This window comes from Marmota flaviventris, chromosome 13 (genome assembly GCF_047511675.1).
Source record: "Marmota flaviventris isolate mMarFla1 chromosome 13, mMarFla1.hap1, whole genome shotgun sequence".
Taxonomy (NCBI): Eukaryota; Metazoa; Chordata; class Mammalia; order Rodentia; family Sciuridae; genus Marmota; species Marmota flaviventris.
The window spans coordinates 11,414,660-11,437,552 of record NC_092510.1 but is presented as its reverse complement, the minus strand read 5'-3'; positions in this window follow the sequence as shown (position 1 = coordinate 11,437,552).

The following is a 22,893-nucleotide window of genomic DNA, read 5'->3' as shown; positions in this document are numbered from 1 at the left end:
CTGGCTGCTCTCCTGAACCCCTCACCCCTTTCCTCATGTCCTTTACTGTAGCATGCAGTCTCTTTTTGTTGGGTCTGATCTGGGGGCCTCTTGCTTGTGCCCCGCAGCGGGCACCTCCAGGTGCCCCTTGTGCTTTTCTCTGTCTTCTTGTCCTCATGAAAACCCTTCCTTGCCTTCCTCTTGTGAATTCCTCTGGTGCTTGTGTGTATCCTTCTCTTTGGGTCTCTAATACAAGAACAGTTGGGTGGGTCCCTTTCCTAGGCTGCTGGCTTGGGTCTTGGGTCTCGCCCCTCTGAGCAGCTAACAGAACTCCCCACCATGCACTGCCATCACCATCCTCCTGTCCCCCTTCCCTTGCAAGGCCTCCTTTACCAGGTCCCTGGCCCTGGATTCTAATCTGAGCCATGGGGCCTTATTTGAAACAGAGCCCTACCTCTCGCCTGGGCCCCTAGCTCTTTCTGGATGCTTGGTCCTGCACCCAAGAACCCTAAGTCCTGGTAGTAGCCCTGGGCCTGTACCCGCATGCCCCTGTTGGATCTCCTGCCTTCTTACCCAAGTCTCACTGTCCTGAGCGCCCTGCCCCAGCCCCAGCCCTTGCCTCTCCATTCCCTGTCCTGGCATCCTGCTTGAGCCTCTGCTGGCCCTTCTTGACCAGAGCATGCATGGGCATTGACTGTGGGCCCCTTTTGTGGGCTGCTTCCCAGCTCCCCCTGGTATTCCTGCACTGCAGTCCACTAGTGCCGCCTAACTGCTCAGCCCTACACTTCCCTGTTCTCCCCTGGCACGGGCCCTACTCTAGGTCCCTAACTTGGGCTTTTTATGGTGGTCCAGGCCTTATACCACCAGCACAAATCCTCTGGATCTTCCCACTGTGCCCTTCTTTGGCCCTCCTTTCATTCCTGTCCCTGCCAAGCCCGCTTTCCAGACCCCTTTCCCAGGATTCACACCCACGCCAGGTGAGTGGACCTGGCCTATTGGCCTTCCTGGATCCATAAGGAATAAGTAGCCCTGCCCCTTGCCTGGGCCCTTTGGCCTCCTTCAACCTGGGTCCTGCTCCCCAATCCTGACACCTATCTGTTCACCTGGGCCTTGAGCCTTTCTCCCTGTGTGCCACCAGCTCCCCTATTTCCTCTTCCTACCCTCCTCAGATTTGCTCTGGTACAGCTGCCTCCGTGAGGATCTACTTACCTGGGGCAGAGGAGTGGAATTCGCTGGCCTCTGTGCCCAGAATGTTCCTATGGGAAACAGAGCCCAGCCCCTCACCTGATCCCCTTTGACTGCCCGAACCCTGAGACCTGGCAGTGGACGTTGCCCTTGTGCAGAACTTGCTCTGCTTGATCCTCTCCCTTCCCTCCTCTGTCCTCTCCCCTTGCACGCTGCCCCTACCCTAGCCCAGCCCTCCTGAACCATGATCCTTTGCACTTCAGTCTTCGGGCCTGGCTCCTCGCCTGGGCCCCTGACTGCTTTAATTCATCATGTGGGGTAGTGTTGCATGGATTCAGGTGGCATTTTTTTGTGTTATGTCAGATGCAGGGGCTCCTTTCTTGTGCCACCTACCTCACTACCCTTGATGACCCTTGCGCCGTCTGCCCACTAGCTGTCTCCTCATCCTCACGTTGCCCCTTCCTCCCTTTCCCTGTTTTCCCCTTCTTCAGTCCCCTATGTATTGTGTCTCTTATCATCTTTGGTCAGGTCGGTCCCTTGCCTGTACTCCTTGCTTGGTTATTGTCTCTCACGCCTCTCCACACCCACTGTGACCTCGAATCGAGCCCTCCCCTTGTCTACCTCATGGCCCCCTCCCTTACCAGCCTCCTTTGCCCAGTCCCTGGCCCTGGATTCTCATCTGTACCAGTGCATCTTATAGGAAACAGAGCCCTGCCCCTGGCCTTGGCCCTTTGCTCTCCCTGGGCCCTTGGTCATGTCCCCAGAACCCTGAGACATGGCAGTGGCCCTGGGATTTGATCCTGCCTCCACCCTGCTGGATACCAAGCCTTCCATACCCACCCTTGTCCAATTACCTGAGGCCCCTTCCCCAGGCCTTGACTCTTCATTCCCTGGCCTGGCTCCTCACTTGAGCCTCTGCTGACCCTTCTTGCTCAATGTTTCCCTGGGCTTGGTGTGTGGGCCCCTCTATAGGGCTTCTTCCCTGCTCCCCTTGGATTCCCTGTACTAGTCCCCTAGTGCAGCCCCGCTTTACCAGCCCCACCATTCCATGCTCTCCCCTGACCTGGGCCCTCTTCTAGGTCCCTAAGCTGGGATCCTTGCTTGTATTCTGGCACACATTCCAACCACATCAATCCTCAGGCCCTTCAGGTTGTGCCCTCCTTTGGCCCTCCTGTCTTCCCTGTCACTGCCAGGCCCTTTTTTCTCTTCCCTTTCCCAGGATACTCACCCAGGCCAGGAAACTGGACCTGGCCTCTTGGCCCCAGGGGCTCCATTTTGTTAAACATACCCCTTCCCCTTGCATAGGCCATTTGGTCTTCCTCAGCCCAGGCCCTGCTCCCAGACACTGACACCCTGCAGTGGGCCTGGGCCTTGAACCTACATCCTTTGCACTACCAGCTCCTTCCCTTGCCTCTCCCCTCACCAGCCCTGACTGTTTTCATATGCCTTGATGCAGGCCCTTGCACTTGGCTCTCTATTCCTAGGCCTGGCTCCTTGCTTGAGACCCTGGCTGCCTTTCTCGAGGATCTTTCTCATGTACATTGATTTCAGTCCCCTTACTCAGAGCCCTGATATGCCTCCCCTCTCTTTTCCTTGTGCTGTGGTATCCTGACACTGCCTGGAACCTTTTCTCCACTACCTCTGCCTAGACAGGGTTCTTTGATTGGGTTCTTGCACCCCACCAACTCCCCCCTGCGTCTGGACAAAATGCATTTCCCCACAGTCCCCCCCTTTGGTCCTCCTTTGCTTCTGGTCCCTCTCTGAGGATCTACTCACCCATGACAGGCTACTGGCCTCTGCATTCTGAAATCTTCTTATGGAAACACAGCCCTGCCCCTCACCTGATTTCCCTTGATGTGAGAAACCTGAAACCTGGCAGGTGAAGTGTGCTATGTGCCAGATATGCACTGCACCATTCACTCCCTTCCCTCTCCTGCCCTCTGGCCTTCAATGTGGCTAAAAACCCAGCCTAGCATCCCTGACACTGAACCTTTAACTGACTCCCTTACTGCGTGCCAGAGTCCCATGGCATCCTGTGGCTTTGCCTGATGTTATTCCATTTTGGGCCCCCTAAAGTGCTTCTTTTGGTTTGCCCTGTGTGTCCAGCTGACTCCTCCTTCACGTTTTGCCCCATTCTTCCCATCCCCTTGTGTTTTAACTGAGCACACCCAGGAGCCTCCTGCTCTTTAGGTCCCTCATTTTTTGTCAGTCAGATGAGACCCTTGCCTGGGCTCCTTGCTTGGGTCCTGGCTATTGGCCCTCTCTGAACCCACCATGACCCAACACAGTGCCCTCTTATTGCCTTTTTCCTGGGTCCTGTTGCTTGCCAGGACCCCTTTACCCATTCAGTGGCCCTGGATTCTCATTAGGGCCAATGAACCTTATGGTAACAGAAACCTGCCCCTCGCCTGGGCCCCTTACTCTCCTTTGACCCTTCATCCTAAACATGGATATTGGACACCTGGCAGTGGCCCTGGGCCTCAAGCCTGCCCATTGCCTCTCAGATCACCTGCCTTCCCTCCTCAGCCCTATACACTGTCATTAGTCTCCTGCCACAGCATTGACCCTGTGCTCTGAATTCCCAGGCCTGGCTCCTCCCTGGAGCCTCCTGTGCCCCTTTTTGTTCCCAGCATCCCTGGGCTTTGATTTTTCACCCCTCACTTGGGCCAATTTTCTACTTCCCTTGGCTTCCCTTCCTTGCAGAACACTGGTGGTGCCTGCCTGCCCGGTCCTGCCTTTCCCTGCTCTGCCCTGGCATGGGACCACATCTAGGTCCCTAGACTGGTTTCCTTGCTGGAGTCCTGGCCCCTAACCCAACAACACACCTCCTCTGGCCTATTCTACTGTTCCCTTCTTTGGACCTCCTTTTGTCCCTGTCCCTGCCTTAGCCCTTTTCCTGATCCTTTTACAAGGATGCACACCAGGGCCGGGGACTTGACTGGCCTTTTGGACCTTCGAGCTCCCTTTGGGAAAATGTAGCCCTGCCCCTTTCCTGGGCCCTTTGGCCTCCATAATCCCGGGCCCTACTTCCCCAACACTGACACACAGCAGTGGACCTGGTCTTTGAGCCCTCTTCTCCCTGTGCCACCAGATCCCATTTCTATTCTTCCTCCCCTCCCCAGCCCTGCCCGTTTTCATGAGACACCAGCCTATGTCCTGTGACTTTGCTCTCCATTTCTTGGCCTTGTCTCTTGCTTGAATCCCTGGCTGCCCTTCTCGAGGATCCTGTCCCTGTCCCATGATTTCAGGCCTATATTTCTGGCCTCTCTTGGGCCTCCCCTCTGTTCCCCTTGTTCTCTGATATCCTGGCACTGCTTGGATCCTCCTCTCCGCCTATTTCTCCCTAGCCTTGAATGCTTGAAGGGGTCCTGGCTCCTCACCAACCCTGCCAACAATTCCAGAAGCAAGGTATCCTCTCACAGTGCCCTCCTTTGGCCCTTGTCTCTCTGTGAGGTTCTACTCACCTGGTTCAGAGGAGTGGAATTGGCTGGCCTCTGGGCCCTGAAGGCTCCCTATGGGAAACACAGCCTTGTCCCTCACCTGGGCCCCATTCGCCTTCCAAACCTTGACACCTGTCAGTGGACTTGGGCCATCTGTTGATCTTGCCCTGTGCAATCATCTCCCTTTCCTCCCCTACCATCTTGCCTTGCATGATACACCTACCCCGAACCAGTCCTCACTCACCCTGACGATTTGCGCTCCAGTTTCCCAAACTCGCTGCTTGCCTGAGCCACGAACTGCATTCCTCATGTTGTGTGGCATCCCAAGGTGTCACTTCACGATGGGCATTTCCTAGGGTCCCTTGCTTGGGCCCCATAGTGCACTCCATTGGGTGCCGTTTGCTCTGCCCTCTATTTCCACATCCTAGTGCCAACACTTTCTCTCCTTCCACTCATGATTTCCCCTGAAGTGCTTGCCTCTGTTTCTTTGTTTCTACTGCTCTGTTGGTGGGATCGGTACCTTTCCTAGGATCCTGGCTTGGGCCTTTGTTCTAGCCCTCTCAACACCCACCAAGAAACTCCAACCTGCTCTCCCATCATCCTACTCATGTCGCCCTTCCCTTGTCAGGCACCTGTCTGGGCAGGGCACCTCATGGGAAAGAGAGCCCTGTCCCTAACCTGGGCCTCTTACTCTCCATGGGCCCTTGTTCCTACTCTCAGAAAACTGAGTCCTGGCAATGGCCCTGGGCCTGGAGCCTGCTTCACCACTGCTGTATCCCCTTCCTTCCATCCTCTGCCATGTCCACTGTCATGATCCTCCAACCCCAATCCTGGCCCTTTTCTCACAATTCCCTGGCCTGTCTCCTCACTTGAGCCTCTGGTGGCTCTTATTACTCTCAGCTTGCCCCTCATTTGGGCTGCTTTCCTGCTCCCCTTACTTCCCTGCATGGCAGAGAGCTAGTGCTGCCTTCATGAGCAGGCCTCACCTATCCCTACTCTTTCAGGATGGGGCCCTCTTCTAGGTCCCTAGCCTGGTATTTCTGTGGGGGTCCTATACTCCTACATCAACAGGCATCCCCCGGAACTTCCTGCTGTGCCCTCCTTGGGACCCCTTGTTTTCACTGTCCCTGTGTTTTCCTGATCCCTTTACCAGGATGCTCACCACAGCCAAGTGACTGAACCTGGACTTTGGCCCTGTAGGCTCTCTTTGAAAAAAATGTAGCCCTTCCCCCTTTTCTGGATTCTTTAGCCTCCCTCAGCCTGAGCCCTGCTTCCCAACCCTTACACCCATCTGTGGACCTGGGCCTTGAGCCCCACTCTCCCTGTGCCACCCGTGCCCCTTTCTCCCCTCCCTCCCCTTCCTAGGCCTCTGTTTTCATGGGACCCAGCTAGGGCCAATGCACTTGGATCTTCATTTCTGTGCCTGGCTCCTTGCTTGAGGCCACCCTTCTCCAGGATCCTGTCCCTTTCCCTTGATTTCAATCCCTTTAATTGAGCCCCCTACTGTGCCTCCCCTCTGTTCTTCTTGTATTGAAGTGTCACCCCATCCTCCATAGAAAAGTCTTAACTGGGCTTCTCCAGAATTCTTCACCATGGCTGTTTTTAGGACTGTCAGAAAAAGAGTCCCTGCAAAATAATTCAATGTTGATTAATTTCCTATTTTCCTATTGCCCTGTTTTACTTGGTCACTGGCCAAGAAGATACCAGCACTCCAGATGCAGGCAAACTTTACTACTTTTTCACAAACATATCAAGTATACTAGTTTGTAGAAATGTGCAAACAAGGCTGGTAGCCTTGAGCTTGGCTTCATAAATATGTCTACATTTTAAGGATATGTTACCAACTTCGCCCCACAGTAACAACTGGCAGGGAGAAGAAAAAATGGGGAAAAGAGTTTCTCCCCATCTCAGGAGTTGTCCTTGAAGAGTTATCTTGCCCAAAACAGTGAAAGAAAAAGCTGTTTTTATGTGAACTTTTTCAGACTGTGAATTTCTGAACCCCTCCCCTTACATGTTGGGTATAAAATTCTGAAACTACCAGAACTCGGGTTTCATGGGATTGATTAGTTACAGCAAAGTCTGTACTCTCTGAGCCTGGCTACAGCCAAATAAAACTGTTTTCTGCTATGTTCAGTGCCTTGCCTCCTTTGTCCCTACAACATTGTGGGGACCCAGATGGGACAGAGGAGGTAGGGAAGGCTATTGTGCCTCTAATGTATTCATGGACCCACTTCCTGAGGGGGGAAACTGAATTCTCCATGGCACACCCATGCCACTCTTGGTCTGAAGGAGGATCCACTCACCCAGCACCCTGGGGCTGCGATCCCAGAGCACAAAGGGACACACAGGAAGCAGGAATCAGAATTAGGGTTTTGGAGCACCACCAAACTGAACAGTTAGGACCTGGGTCCATTTGTTTTTGAAGACCACTTCACTTCCCCTTTGAGCCCTAAGTGGGTGGAAGAGAGGATTGATTAACTTCTGTTGAGTCCCTAGTATTCTCAAAGTGGTTGGAGCTGAAACAGACCCAGGTAATCAACCGAGTAGACTGTTTTTGGGGTCAGTGAGAAGAGGGGAAACCGTGACACCTCTTTTGTTTGGTTTGGAAATGTTGGAATCTGGGCAGTATAGAAATTTATTTCTGACCATGTCTGTGGAAAAAGTATGCAAATAAGATGGAAAAAGGGAAGGTTTCCTACCCAACCCCAGGGCCAAAGCAAGTGTGGAGTCCTGAACTCAGGTTCCATGGCAAGTCATACAGTCTATGGTGGAATTTCACCGACCAATATCTAGGTGAAAGCTCCAGGTCAGGGGTTGAAGCCAACCCACAATCCTAAGAGGGCCCTAAGTCCCCACAAGGGGAACAGCCTGAGATGGACAAAGCGAGATTTATCCTACATGAGCGATGCTGATGCAGGCTGGAACATGGGAGGCACACAGAGAAAACTGAGTCTTCTGAAATGTTTGTTAGAAACCTTTAGGAAGCTTTTCCTGGTAATGGTGGGGTGAAACTCACTCCAAAAATGTGGCATACTCTCTGAAATAGAATGGCCCATACAAGATGTAGTCTGGGCACCAGAAGGCTCTTCAGATGAGAGAGTCATTGCTGAGTTCCTTTTGATTATTGTTGGAGTCCCTGAACCATTCCTTTTCCATTGATTGCTGTCAAGAGATAGTACAGAATCAGCCCTCTTGGTTGAGAGCCTGTCTAGATAGACAGTCCAAGCTGATGTTAGCCAAGAGCCCAGAGGTCTCTAAGACCCAGTGGAAAGCAGCTAACCAGAATACCTGATAGAGGAAAAACAGGAAGGGAAACAGTTTTCCCCATGAGCCAGGAGAGGAGCCACTAACTTATGTGGCACTCTACCCAAATTTGCCAATACCACTGGGACAAGAAACTGTCCCCTCAGCCTTGCCATGTTAGAAGCAACAAATGATGGCCCACAATACTGGATATTCCTTTTTCTTTGGTGTCCTCAGAGCCAAAGGCTTCCTACAATGAAAGACTCTTTCAAATCCAAAGATTAACGTGGGAGATTTGTCCCAAGGCCAGAGCCACAACCCAGATGAGAGCACTCCAGATGCCCCTGCAAGGGACTAAAGGACCTGCCCATATTGACCAGAGAAACACTTGAGGGAGACAAGGCAGTTTTGCGTGTCAGCCTTTCACCACCTTTGCACTCATAAGCTGGAAAAAATCATACTTCCTCTTACATGGAGAAACCCTGGACCATGACTGATCTGATGCAGCCCATTATCCAGACTTAGGATAGGGCCACAGCAAAGAAGAAGTGATAAAATTAAGGAGATATCAAGAAGCTATCATAGGAATTTTAAGAGAAAAAAATAAGAAAGTAACTGTGCCCAAGAGTTAGAAAGAATTGGAGCCAGACCAAAGACCTAGTCTAAGCTAGAGCACATCTGCAGACAAATAGAGCCAAGCAAATCTTCCCACTGCTCCAGCATCTCCCCTCTGGCACCTTTGATAGCCCTGAATATTTATCTATACCCAACATCTGCCTAAGGCCCCTGTACTTTATGAAACTGGCAGTAATGATCAAAAGAGTTGTGCCCAACTGACTCAGAGCTGAGTGTCTGGGCTAGTGCTGCTGCTGCCCCTCTCTCTGCCCAGAGGTGCCCAGGAGAGGAGGGGCACCATACAAGCATCATACAAGGGACACTACTTTGCAAGTTTGTCAGAGAAGAGGTGAAGAGGCTCAAGCAACACGTGACCAATGCAGCCATTGTGGAAAAGGCTTAGAGTGAAATTTTTCAAAAATTACAAACTGGCTTTACTGAGAAGTGTGCCAGAGAGCTTATGAAGATGGCCACCATAGTTTTCCTCAATGGAGACCCAGAGGCTCAAAGACAGGCAGACCAAAAATATAAAGAGGAGGATGGATCTCCTTACAGCTACCCTCACCACAAACACAGACATCACTCAAATGGGGGGTCTCACTACAACAAAGCCAATGGTCAAAATGTTTATAAGGAAAAAATAGGGTGGTCAGACAATACGGGAAAACTCCAGTGGCCCCAGCGGGCAAGCACCTACTGCCATGCTCAAATGCTAAGCCTTGAACAGTGAAGGAATGAATGTTTTCCCCCAGCCTTTGGCTCCAAATCCTCCTTTCAGTTTCTTCCCACTTTCTCAGAAGTTGGTGATTGATGAATATGGCAGGGGTCCAATAGACACACTCAACTGTATATGATGCACGGGAACCAGTACCTCAGGATGGCTCTGCTGCTGCAAGCCTCAAAAAGAACCAGAAATATATTCATATTAATACCCAATAGAGGGCTATAGGGTGCACACTCCAAAAGAACATGCCACCTTGGCTCCAAGCCACACGCTGTGAGCCACCAACAGGAAGGGACACAGAGCCCCATGCACCAAGGCATATCAAACAAAATCACAAGTGGGGTAGCTATCATACACAAATAGAGCAGGCTCCCACCTGTCAAGAGGAAAAAGGCACACAGACAAAGAGCAACAACAAGGTGAGCACAATGTGACTGCCACACCAGAACCCGCAGGAAACCTGCCCTCCAACATGGCAGATGGCCTACGCTGAGATTGACATAGGTGTCTTTTATACAAATGATGTCCCAGGTCATCTATCTCCGCTAAGATTTACATTACATTTGAGAGTTGGAGAATCCCACCAGCCAAGATCCTATACAGGGAGATAACAAAAAATTCCTGCATCTTAAAGTGCCAGAGGATTTATGTATGTTCCCCTTCCCTAAATAACAGTTCCCCCAAGAGGCTTGAGGACACCATCCTTGGGAGAGTACTGGACTCTGACTCTGAAGATATATATCAAGAAAAAGGTCAAATACTTTGGTTATCATCTGACTCATCAACAGAACAGATAATAGCCACTGGACCTCAAAAGAAACAGGAAATCTGCTCAATTCCATTCCTTTCAACCTGCCATGAGACTAGAGAATTCTTAGGGGCTACAAGATGCATCCAAAATGGATCCCTAACTTTCAGTTATACCAAACCTCTCTGTGTAGCTACAAAGGAAGCATAATGGGATTCTCTAATATGTAGGCCACCTAAGCAAAAGATCATTGAGGACAATAAACAAGCACTCCCAGTGCATCTGGACTAGGGCTACCTGACATCACAAATCTTTACTTTCTTTATGACCAGGATCAGTGTAGAATGGCTGTAGGACTCTTGACATGGACATCTGTCCAAAGAGCTGGGATCTGTAGTCCAAGACTGGTCACCTTGTTTACAGGCACTGGTAGCCACAGACCTTCTGGTGTTGGAAGCTGATAAACTGGCTATGGGACAAAAATTGGGTTTCAGGGTTCCCCCTTCAGTTTTGACATTGGTAGAGTAGAAAGGACAACATTGGTTGACTAACGGTCAATACCAGGGCATATTATGTGAAAACACGTGTGTCTGTGAGGAAGTCATCCAGACTCTGAACCCAGAAACCTTGCTGTCCATTGGCCTGGCCAACCTGATCACAACTGTATTGAAGTCATGGATTACATGTTCTCCAGCAGACCACAAATGGCAGAACAGCCCTCAGGGACCCTGATGTGGAGTACTTCACAGAAGGAAGCAGTTTTATAAAAGATGGTGTATGTTTTGCTGGATATGCAGTGGTCACTCTGAACTCCACTGTCGAGGCTGAATCTCTGCCTCAGGGAACCTCAGCACAAAAAGCAAAACTTATTGCTTTGACTCAAGCATTTCAGTTGACAGCAGGAGTCTGTGTGGATACTTACATAGACTCAAAATATGTGTTCAATACCCTTCATGTTCATAGGGCCTTATGTAACGCAAAGGGTCTCATTAACTCAGGAGAAAAAAAAAATGCCTGATATACGGGCAAGAAATTCTTAAACTGTTGGATGCACTATGGGCCCTCAGGAAAGCTGTGATTATATATTGCCAATGTCATGGAAAGGGAAACACTGTGGTTTCTCACAGGGTGACTGTAGACCTGACAGAGAGGCCAGGTTAGCTCTCTGCAAGGAATGAGAAAAAAATCCAGTCCCATGTTTAAAGGCTGCCCTTCTGCCTGGCCCAATATTTAACAGAATTTGAGCCAATATACTCCCAACATGAACATAAATGGTTTAAGACTGAAAAAGAAAATTTTCTCCCAGGATAATGATGGAGATATTGTGATTACTGGCATAGCCATCCCAAAGATTCTAGCCCCAGCCTTTATCAAACAGTCCCACAGGAGAACACATTGGACATACAGCATGTTAGACAGATCTGAGTCAAAATTCCTATGTCCCATGGCTCAGAAATCTCACCTGGATATTGTGAAAAGAATGTGAGGTTTATACTCACAACAATCCTTGTCAGGGGCCAAACTCCCACCAGGAATCCAAACTATAGGAGGAGCACCTTTTGAAGACTTGCAAGTAGACTTCACTGAACTACCATGCTCATGGGGCTATAAGTAACTCTTGGTTTTTTTTGTGTTCCTACTCTGACTGGATGGAAGCCTTTCAAATACACTGTGAAAAAGCTAGTGAGATAACCAGGATGCTTCTCTGAGAAATTATTCCAGATTGTTTATCCCAATTACTATTAGCTCAGACAATGGGCCAGCTTTTGGGCAGAGGTGATATGATTACTGACCAAGGATTTAAACATCAGATGGAAGTTACATATTAGCTATAAGCTGTGGACTTCTAGTAAAGTTCAAAGGATGAGCAGGAATTTAAGTCCCAATTGGGTAAGCTGTTTCAGGGGACTAACATACATTGTGATGAACTTCTCATTACTACACTACTGAGGATTAAATCCACTCGCACTAGGAGGACTGGATTCTTTCCTCATAAGATAATGTACACGAGACCCCTCTCTTATTAGGAGACCTTTTGGAGACTTCAGGGATATAGAATAATTCACCCTGAGTTAACACCTTCAGGCCTTAGGGAAAATTTTACAGGTTCTCAACCAACGGCTTAGAGAAATATTGCCACTAATTTTGACCACAGGTACACACTCCTTCAAGCCTGGAGACTGATTCTGGGTCAAACAATGGATATTCAAGACCTAAACTTCTTTGGAAGGGCCTTTTCCCTGTCATTTTATCCACACTAACTGCAGTCAAGTTTTCAGAAATGGGTCCCTAGATTGACTACACCAGACTCAAGCCTGCAGCTGCGGACTAGGCATGCACTCCAGATTCTGCTACTCCCTTGAAGATGACTGTCTAGAAAAAAGGAGCACCAGAGAAGCTTGAGGGTAAGAAGGAAACCAGCCCTGTTCCAGTCACTCTGGAAGCTGACTGGTATATGCACAGCCAAAGCTTGAAAAGACTACTGCCCTTCTTCAGCCACATGGTAGGGAATGGCTGATCAATGCTCTGTGAAAGGTAAACATTCCACCAGGACTAATGGACACTTTCAACCCCTATGATAGTTCTTATACTATAATGCACTGCCACTCCTTGCTTCTGGATATATACATAATTCTCTGTTTTTTTCTACTGGTTTTATAACAGTAACTTCTACTGACTGGACCCTGGGGGGGGGAAATCATTTATACTTTTTTATCTTGCTTATATAAATTTTCAAGGATTTGATTGCTGTTATTAGTTTTGTTTTGTTAATTTATGCTGTTTAACCTATGCTAACAAAAACACTACACTAGTCTATTATTTAGTTTGTTTTCCTTTGATAACCTTAAGAGGTTTTGTTCTACTCCTATTCCAACCATGAGATCATGTGAACCACTTATCAAGACAATCCACTATAATCAAGAGGTGATAAAACATATATTTAGGACCTGCCCTGCCAGAGGAATGCAATTGTTTCATGACTGTTTGGAAAGACAAAACAGGTCCATTGGAAAGTAACTTGATTTAGAAGGTCACCAATCTTGTGGTAAAGATAACTGGCCACCCCAGAGGATCATTGCCACTTATGTTCCCGCTATCTGGGCACAAAATGGCAGTTGGAGTTATAGAACCCCTATTGACATGTTAAACAGAATTATTCACATACAAGCTTTACTAGAAATTATTATTAATCGGACTGCCACAGACTTAGACGTCTTAGCTACAAAACAGACCCGACATGAGTGGCTAACTATCAAAACCACTTGGCATTAGATTTCCTACTGCCTGAGGAAAGAGAAATATGTGGAGAGTTCAACAGCTCAGATTCTTGCATCCAAATGGATGACAATAGACAAACAGTTAAGTATATAGCCAAAAACACAAGATAACTAGCACATGAGCTTGTACATACCTAGAAGGGCATTAATCTTTGGGTCCCAAACATGCTTTTGGGAGATGGAAGTCAACCCTTAGTAGATTTAAAAGCCTAACTGCTCTAGTGGGTATTCTGGTGTTAACCTGTTTATTGCTCCCATATTTAGCTCCACTGTGCATTAAAATTTATGGAAGCTGTTTTTGAAAAGATGACAACAACTAAGGTTTTGACATGATATAATGTCTTAAGCCAATATAATGGTAATGATATTCTTAAATTTAAAGGATTAATTTATGGTCAGCATCATTAAAGGGGGGAATTTAAGTGACATCCTCTTTCTCCACAGAATAGTCTTACTTGGGATTCTAAAGAAAGCTTCACCATGGCTGATTTTAGGACTGTCAGCAAATGAGGCTCTGAAAAAGAGTTCAATATAGATAAACTTCCTATTTTCCTGTCACCCTGTTTTACTTGGCCACTGGCTGAAAAAATACAAGCACTCCAGGTTCTGGGCACACCTTTACTAGTTTTTCTCAAACATATCCAGTATAGTAGTTTGTAGAAATGTGCAAACAAGGCCTCTGGCCTTGAGCTGTGCTTCCCAGAGATGTCTACATTTTTAAGACGTGTTACCAACTGGACTCCATGGTAACAACTGGCAGGGAGAGGAAAAATGTGGAAATGAAGCTCTCCCCTTTTCAAGAGTTGTCCTTGAAGAGTTAACTTGCCCAAAACAATGACAGAAAAAGCTGTTTTTATGTTAACTTCAGCAGTCTGTGAATTACTCAGCCCCTCCCCTTACATGCTGGGTGTAAAATTCCGACATTGCCTGAAGTCGGGTTTCAGGGGATTAATTACAGTAAAAACTATGTCCTCTGAGCCTTGCTGCAGCCAAATAAAACTGTTTCCTGTTATGTTCGGTGCCTTGCTTCATTGACCCTACAACAGTACTGTGCTACCACGGCATTTCCCAGACTCTCCCCTCCCACTGCTTCTCCCTAAGCTGGGCTCCAAGAATTGTTCCTGGCTCTCCACCAACCCCTCAATTCTAGAAACAATATATGCCCTCACCGTTCCCTCTTTTAGCATTCCTTTGACCCAAGACCCTCTCTGGGGCCACTTAACTGCTCCCCTTGGCTTCCCTGAACTACAGTACCCTTGTGCAGGCCCGCCTTCCCGGGCCAGTGTTCCCTGTCTTCCCTGGCGTGGGCCTTCATCTTGGTCCCTTGCCAGGGCTCCTTGTTGGGATCTTGGCCCCCATCCCATTCATACCTGACCTGCGGCCCTTCAGGTTGTGCCCTTCTTTGGCCCTTGGGTCCTTGAATGGGTCCTGGCAGCCTAACCCACTCCACCTCCACTAACCAGGTATCCTCTAACAGTACCTTCTTTGGCCCCATCCAGGTCCCTCTCTGAGGAGTACTTACCTGAGGCAGAGGAGTGGAATTGGCTGGGCTTTGTGCCCTGAATGCTCCCTATGGGAAACACAGCCCTGTCACTCGCCAGAGTCCCCTTCACTCCCTGAACCTTGATGTCTTGCTCCAACCCAGACCTGAGCAATCCCTTCCCTTCCCTCCCCTGCTGTCTCACCTTGCATCCTGACCCTACTGCAACCCAGCCTTCCCAAACCTGGAACTTTTGCACTCCAGTCCCAGGGCCTGGGCATTCGCCTGAGCCCCTGACTTCATTCCTCATGGCCCTTGACATAGCATGTAGTCTCTTCGTATTGGGTCTGACCTGAGGGCCACTTGCTTGGGCCTACCAGCCAGCGTGCTCCCCTAGCTGCCCTTTGGCTTCTCCTAGTCCTTCCAGAGGCCATTTCTCCCCTGCCCCTTGTGTTTTTTTCTGGCGCTAGCATGTCTCTGGTTTTTGGGTCCCTCATCACCATTGATCAGGTGGGTCCCTTGCCTGGGTGCCAAGGGTCCTGGCTCTCGCCCTTCCATGCACCCATTCTGACACCTAGCTGTGCCTTCCCATCACCCTCCTTCTGGGCCCCTTCCTTTTCCTGGCCTCCTTTGCCAGGACCCTGGCCTTAGGTTCTCATTTGATCCATGGCGTCTTATGGGAAACAATTCCCTGTCCTTCCCATAGGCCCCTTGCTCTCCCTGGATGCTTGGTCTGGTGCCAGAAAGACTAAAACCTGGATGTGGCCCTGGGCCTGGAGACTGACTACACCCTGCTGGATGCCCTGCCTTCATTCCCACATCTTCTTCACTGTCCTGAGCCCCCTGCAGAAGCCCTGGCCCTTAGCTCTTACTTCCCTGGCCTGGCTCCTCGTGTGAGCCTCTTGGCTGTTCTTACTCACTGCTTTTCTGGGTATTGTCTGAGGGCCCCTCACTAGGGCTGCTTCCCTGATCCCCTTGGATTCCCAGTACTATAATACCCTAGAGCAGGCCCGCCTTCCCGGCCCAGCATTCCCTGCTCTCCCACGGCCTGGGCCCTCCTCTAGGTCTCTTGCCTGGGCTCCTTGCTGGGGTCCTGGCTCCCACCCATACCACCCCCCTCCTGCAGCCCTTCATGCTGTGCCCTCCTTCAGTCCTCCTGTCCTTCCTGTCTCTGCCATACCTGCTTTCCTGATCCATTTCCCAGTATGCTTACCTGGGCCAGAGGATATTACCTTTAGGAAAACGTAACCCTTCCACTTGCCTGGGCGCTTTCGCCTCCCCCAGCGTGGGCCCTGCTCCTGAACCCTGACACCCTGTAGTGGAGCTGGGCCTTAAGCCATCCTCTTCATTTGCCAGCTGTGTCCCTTTCTCCCCTCCCACCCCTCCCTATCCATGTTTCTTTTCATTCACCCAGGCCCAGGTGCTAGCACTTCACTCTCCCTTACTGGACCCAGCTCCTTTATTGTGCCCCTGGCTGCAAGAGCATTTAACCTTCGGGAAAACATAGCCCTGACCCTTGCCTGGGCACTTTTGCCTCCCTCAGCCCAGGCCCTCCTCCTGAACCCTGACACCCTGACACCCTGACACCCTGGGGTGGACCTGGGGCTTGATCTCTTCTCCCCCTGTGTCAGTGGCTACCATTTCTTTCCTTCTACCCTCCCTGTAAATGTTTCTTATCATTCACCCAAGCACAGGGGCAAGCAGTTGGCTTTCCATTACTGGGCCCTGATTCTTGCTTGAGCCCCTGGTCAGGCTGCTCAAGGACCTGGTTTCTATCCCTTGGTTTTAAGCCTCTTTTGCCAGCCCCCTCTTGTGCCTCCCCTCTGTTCCCCTCATGCTGTGGTATCTTGGCACTTTCCGGACTCTCAGCTACCACTATTCACTCTAGCCTAGGCTCCTCACATGGGTCCTGCAGCCCACCAAACCCCCCCCTTCAACCTCCTAACACTAGGTATTCCCTCACAGTACTCTCTTTCGGCCCCCATTGTTCCAGGTCCCTCTCTGAGTATTTACTCACCTGGGGCAGAGAAACAGAATTGGCTGATCTCTGCACCCTGTATGCTCCTTATGAGAAACACAGCCCTGCCAGTCACCTGAGTCCCATTCACCACCTGTACCTTGAGGCCTGGCAGTTAACATGGGACTGGCTCCAACCAGCCATGAGCAATCTCCTCCCTTTCCTTTCCTGTCCTCTGGTCTTCATGCTACCCTTACCCAAACAGAGCCCACCCTAACCCTGACCCTTTGTGCTCCAGTCTCCTGGCCTGGGCTCTCTCCTGAGCACCTGACTGCATTCCTCATGTACCTTGGCATAGCATGGAGTCTCTTCCTGTTGGGACTGACCTGGGGGTCCCTTTCTTAGGCCCTGCAGCTGGCTCCTCTAGGTGCCTCTTGCACTTCCCTCTGTCTCCTGGACCACACTTAGCCCCTACTTTCATTCGCCTCTCGCTTTTTCCTGGTGCTTGCAGGTCTCCTGCTCCTGGGGTCCCTCATCACAATCAGATGGGTGGGTCCCTTGCCTGGGGGCCTGTCTTAGCTCATGGATCTCACCCTATAGTGCACCCAACATGACCCCCGGGCGTGCCCTCCCTTCGCCCTCCTCCTGGACCCCTTCCCTTGTCTGGCATCCTTTGTCAGGTCCCTGGCCCTGGATTCAAATACAAGGCAGGGCGCCTTATGGGAAACAGAGCTCTGCCCTTTGCCTGGGCCCTTGCTCTCCCTGGGTGCTTGGTTCTCCACCAAGAATCCTGATACCTGGAGGTGTCCCTGGGTCTAGAGCCTGACTACTCCCTGCTGGATCCCCTGCCTTCCCTCCCAAATCTTGTCCACTATCCTGAGCCCCCTGCCCAAGCCCTGGCTCTTGGCTCTATGTTCACAGGCCTGGCTCATGGCTTGAGCCTCTGGTGGCCCTTTTGCTCACTGCTTTTTGGGGTATTGTCTGAGGGCCCCTTGCAGAGGCCACTTCCCTGCTCCCCTTGGCTTTCCTGTATCTCAGTACACTAGTGCAGTCCCTCCTTCCTAGCCCAGCATTCCCTACTCTCCCCTGGACTCGCCTTCCTCTAGGTCCCTTTCCAGGGATGATTGCTGGGGTCCTGGCCCCAGGAGATCCCTCTAACCTGGGTGTGGGGGGATGGGGAAGCTCCCCACCTCACCCAGGATAGAGGGGATTCTCTCCACAGGGGGACGGTCCCTCAAACCAGGGTGTCCAGGGGAGCTCCCCACTGCACCCAGGGTAGAGGGAACTCCATGCTCGAGGGGGGCTCTCCTTCTAACCATGGTGGGCAGGAACTCATCACCACACCCAGGGTAGAGGTGACACCCCTCCCCCAGTGGGGGCGGTTTCTCTAATCACTGTGTCAGGGGGAGCTCCCCACCATGCCCAGGGTGGAGGCGACTCCCACGGGAGGAGGTGGGCCCTCTAACCTGGGTGTCTGGGTGAGCTCCCTACCTCACCCAGGGTAGAGGCGACTCCCCCCGCTGAGGGGCATTCCCTCTAACATGGGTGTCAGTTTGAGCTCCCAACCACACCCAGGGTAGAGGCGACTCTCCCATCCCGGGGGCGGTACCCCGAACCTGGGTGTTGGGGTGTGCTCCGAACACCACTGCACCCAGGGTAGAGATGACTCCCCTTCCCAGGGGGCAGTGCCTCTAACCTAGGTGTAGGGAAACTTCCCACTGATCCCAAGGTAGAGGGGACTCCCCCCGCCCAGGGGGGCAATCCCTCCACCTTGGGTGTCATGGGGAGTTCCCCACTGCTCCCAGAGTAGAGGTGACTTCCCCACCACGGGAGTGATCCCTCTAACCTGAGTGTCCAGGGGAGCTCCCCAAAGTGCCCAGGGCAGAGGCGACTGCCCCCTAGGGGACAGTCCCTCTAACCTGGCTGTCAGGGGGAGCTCCCCACAGTGCCCAGGGCAGGACCCCCGGGGCGGTCCCTCTAACCTGGATGAGGAGGTGGCTCCCCACTGTGCCAAGGGTAGACGTGATTCCCCCCCCCGTGGGGCGGTCCCTCTAACCTGGGTGAGGGGGTTCCCCACTGCGCCCAGGGTAGAGGAGACTCACCCCCCATGGGGGTAGGCCCCCGAACCTGGGTGTCAAGGGAATATCCAAACAACACCACACCCAGTGTAGAGGAAATTCCCCCCTTCGGAGGGGGTCCCAAGAATCTGGGTGTTATGGGGAGCTCCCCACTGCGCCCAGGGTAGAGGCCACTCCCCCCCACCAGGGTGTGGTCCCTCCAACCTGGGTGAGAGGTGTCTCCCCACCATGCCTAGGGTAGAGGCGACTCCTTCCCCAGGGTGCGGTCCCTCGAACCTGGGTGTCAGAGGAGCTCCGAACACCACTGCACCCAGGGCAGAGGCGACTCCCCACTCTGGGGGGAGAGTCCCTCTAACCTGGTTGTCAGGGGGAGCTCCCCTCAGTGCCCAGGGCAGAGGAGACTCTCCCCCGGTGGGTGGTCACTCTAACCAGGGTGGGTGGGTCTCCCCAATGCAACCAGGGTAGAGGCCACAACCCCCTCGGGGACGCTCCCTCTAACATGGGTGTTGCAGGGAGCTCCCCACCGCACCCATGGTAGCGGCAACTTCTGCCTCCAGGAGGCAGTCCCTGGAACCTGGGTGTCTGTGGGAGCTCTGAACACCACCGCACCCAGGGTAGAGGCGACTCCCCTCCCAGGGAGGGGCAGTCCCCCGAATCTGCTTTTGGGGAAAGAACCAAACACCACTGCACTGCACCCAGGGTAGAGGCGACTGCCCCTGTCGGGGGGGGGGGATGTACCCTGAACCTGGGTGTCTGGGGGAGCTCTGAACATCACCGCGTACAGGTTAGAGGCGAATCCCCCCTCAGGGGTAGCGGTCCCCCAACCTGGGTGTCAGGGGGAGCTCCTCACCACGTAGAATGTAGAGGTGACTGCACCTCCCAGGAGTGGCAGTCCCAAGAACTTGGGAGTCGAGGGGAGCTCCCCACCATGCCCAGGGTAGAGGCGACTCCACCTCCCTGGGGGGTGGTCCCTCAAACCTGGGTTTGGGGAGGTGCCTCCCCATGGCACCCAGAGAAGAAGTGACTCCTCAACGGGGGCGGTCCCTCTAACTTTGGTGTCAGGGGGAGCTCCCCACAGCACCCAGGGTAGAGGTCATTGCCCCCCCAGGGGGAAGTCCCTCTAACCTGGATGTCACAGGGAGCTCCCCACCGCATCCACAGTAGGGGCGAGTCGTCACCCTGGGAGGGCAGTCCCCCGAACCTGGGTCTTGGGATGAGGTCCAAACACCTCTGCACCCAGGGTAGAGGTGACTCCCCCCTCGGGGGGGGCGGTTGCCTGAACCTCGGTGTCTCAGAGAGCTTCCAACACCAGGCATCCAGGCTAGAGGAAACTCCCCCCCTGGGGCGGCTGTACCCTGAACCTGGGTATGGGGGGAACCTCCAAACACCACCCCACCCAGGGTAGAGGTGACTCCCACCCCGGGGGGGCGTTCCCTCTATCCTGGGTGTCCGGAGGAGCTGCCCACCACGCCGAGTGTAGAGGCAACTCAAGCTCCTTGGGGGGTTGTCCCTGAAAGCTGGGTGTGAGGAGAGGGCTCCCCACCACACCCAGGGTAGAGAGGCTCACCACGGGGACCATCTCTGTTAACTGGGTGTCTGGGGGAGATATCCACAACACCCAGTGTTGAGGCGACTCCTCCCGCAGGGGTGCAGTCCCTCTAACCTGGGTTTCAGGGGGAGCTCCCCACTGTGCCCAGGGTAGAGTCAACTTCCTTTCCGGGTGGGTGGTCCCTCTAACCTGGGTTTGGAGTGGCTCCACAACACACCCAGGGTAGAGGCGATTTCCCCCCACAAGAAGGGTGGTACCTCTAACCTGGGTGTCCGGGGGAGTTCCAAACAACACCCAGGGTAAAGGGGACTCCCCTGCGGGCAATCCCTCTAACCTAGGTGTCGGGGACCTCCCCACAGTGCCCAGGCAATTCTCCCCCTCGGGGGCCCCGGTCCCCAGAACGTGGCTGTTGGGGGAGATACAAACTTCACCACACCCAGGTAGAGGTGACTCCCCCCTCCAAGGGAGTGGTCCCTCTAACCTGGGAGTCCGGAGGAGCTCCCCACTGTGCCAAGGGTAGAGGCGACTCCCTCCCAGGGGTGGCAGTCCCCTAACCTGGGTATTGGGGGGAGTTCCCTACCGTGCCCAGGGTGGAGGAGACTCTCCCCCCAAAGGTGGTTCAGCTAACCTGGATGCAGAGGGAGCACCCACCGGACCCAGGGTAGAGGCGACTCCCCCCTTCAGGAGGGTGGTTTCCCGAACCTGGGTGTTGGGGGAGATCCAGCCACCATCACACCCAGTGTAGAGGCGACTCCCCCCTTCCCGGGGGCAGTCTCCAGAACCTGGGTGTCAGGGGGAGCTCAGAAAAACACTGCACCCAGGGTAGAGGTGATTCCTGCTCCAGGTGGGCAGTCCCTCTAACCTGGGTGTTGGGGGGAGCTCCCCACCATGCTGAGGTTAGTGGTGACTCGCCCCTCCTGGGGCGGTCCCTCTAACCTGGGTGTCTGGGGGATCTCCCCTCCCCGCCCATGATAGAGGAGACTCCCCCACCAGGAGGGGTGGTCCCTCTATCCTGGGTAACCAGGGAAGCACCCCACCACACACAGGATAGAGGCGACTACCAACCGGGTGGCAGTCCCCCGAACCTGGGGGTCAGGGAGAGATCGAAACACCACCACACCCAGGGTAGATGCAAAACCCCCCTCTGGGGAGGCAGTCCCTGTTACTTGGGTGTGGGGGGGCTCCCCTCCGCACCCAGAGTACAGGCGACACACCTCCCCGGGGTGTGGTCCCTCTAACCTGGGTGTTGGGAAAGCTCCAAACTACGCCCAGGTTAGAGGCCACTCCCCCCCCCACGGGGCTGTCCCTCTAACCTGGGTGTCTGGGGGAGCTCCCCACCCGGCCTAGGGTACAGGTGACTTCCATCCAGGGGTTAATGTCCTCCAAACCTGGGTGTGGGTATCAGCTCCCCACATCACCCAGGGTAGAGGCAACACCCCCCCAGGGGGCAGTCCCCCGAACCTGGATGTTAGGGAGAGATCGAAACACCAATGCATCTAGGGTAGAGGCGACTCCACACCCCGGGGTGGTCCCCGGAACCTGGGTGTCTATGGGAGCTCTGAACACCACCGCACCCAGTGCAGAGGCGACCTCTCCCCATTGGGGTGTTCCCCCAAACCTGGGGGTCGGGGAGAGATCTAAACACCACCACATCCAGGGTAGAGACTGTTGAGGGCCACAGCCCACTTGGGGTGGCACATGGCATTTTGCCAGAGGGAGTGGTGTTCCTTGAAGGGCTGTATGGGTGGCCTTTGCAGAGTTCCGGCAATAAAGGAGTTCCTGTTTGAACCTACAAGTGCCTCGTGGCATTTGAGTGGCTTGTTGTAATGGCCAATGTTTTGGACATTCTTGTGGAGATATGATACTAAGGTCTGCACCTGTGTCCAGTAGCCCATTAAATACATTTCCTTGAATACTTAGTTTTAGCATTGGGCGAGACTCTAAATTTAAAGAAAGCATGGCCCAATCTACACCTGTGGAGCCTAATCCGCTGGAAACTCTTCCTATAGTACTACTGGCAAATTAATCATGCAGGATGGGTATTATTAATAACTGTGCTGTTCTATTTCCTGGTGAAATTACTGATATACCCCTTGGAGAACTGGCTATAAGTTTTATTTCACCTTCATAATAGGGATCAATTACCCCAGGACTTATCATAAGTCCTTTTAGAGAAGAAGAACTGCATCCCAATAATAAGCCTACTGTTCCTTGGGGAAGAAGTCCTTTTACCCCAGTGGGAATGATTTGAACTCCCATCTCTGGAGTTAATATACAGTTTGTTGTGATAGCTATTGCAGAAGCTGTAGTTTGGTTTTATCTTGTCTTCACCTGCACTGGGATGATGATAGGAATTCTGGCAATGATGCCTAAAAAAATATTATGTAACATTCCAGTAGGCACTAAAAAAACAATTTTCTGAACAACTTACATTATCCTGAACAGAATTATTAAATATAATTAAAAAGAAAGGTGAAAGTAAACCAACAGATCAGTTAACCTCCTTTTTTATTCACATATTAAAACAATCTTCAACAGCTGTTTACCCAACTTAAATTAAACCATTTAAATCACGTGAATTAAAAAAAAAATCATGAGCACTCCTCAATATGATATA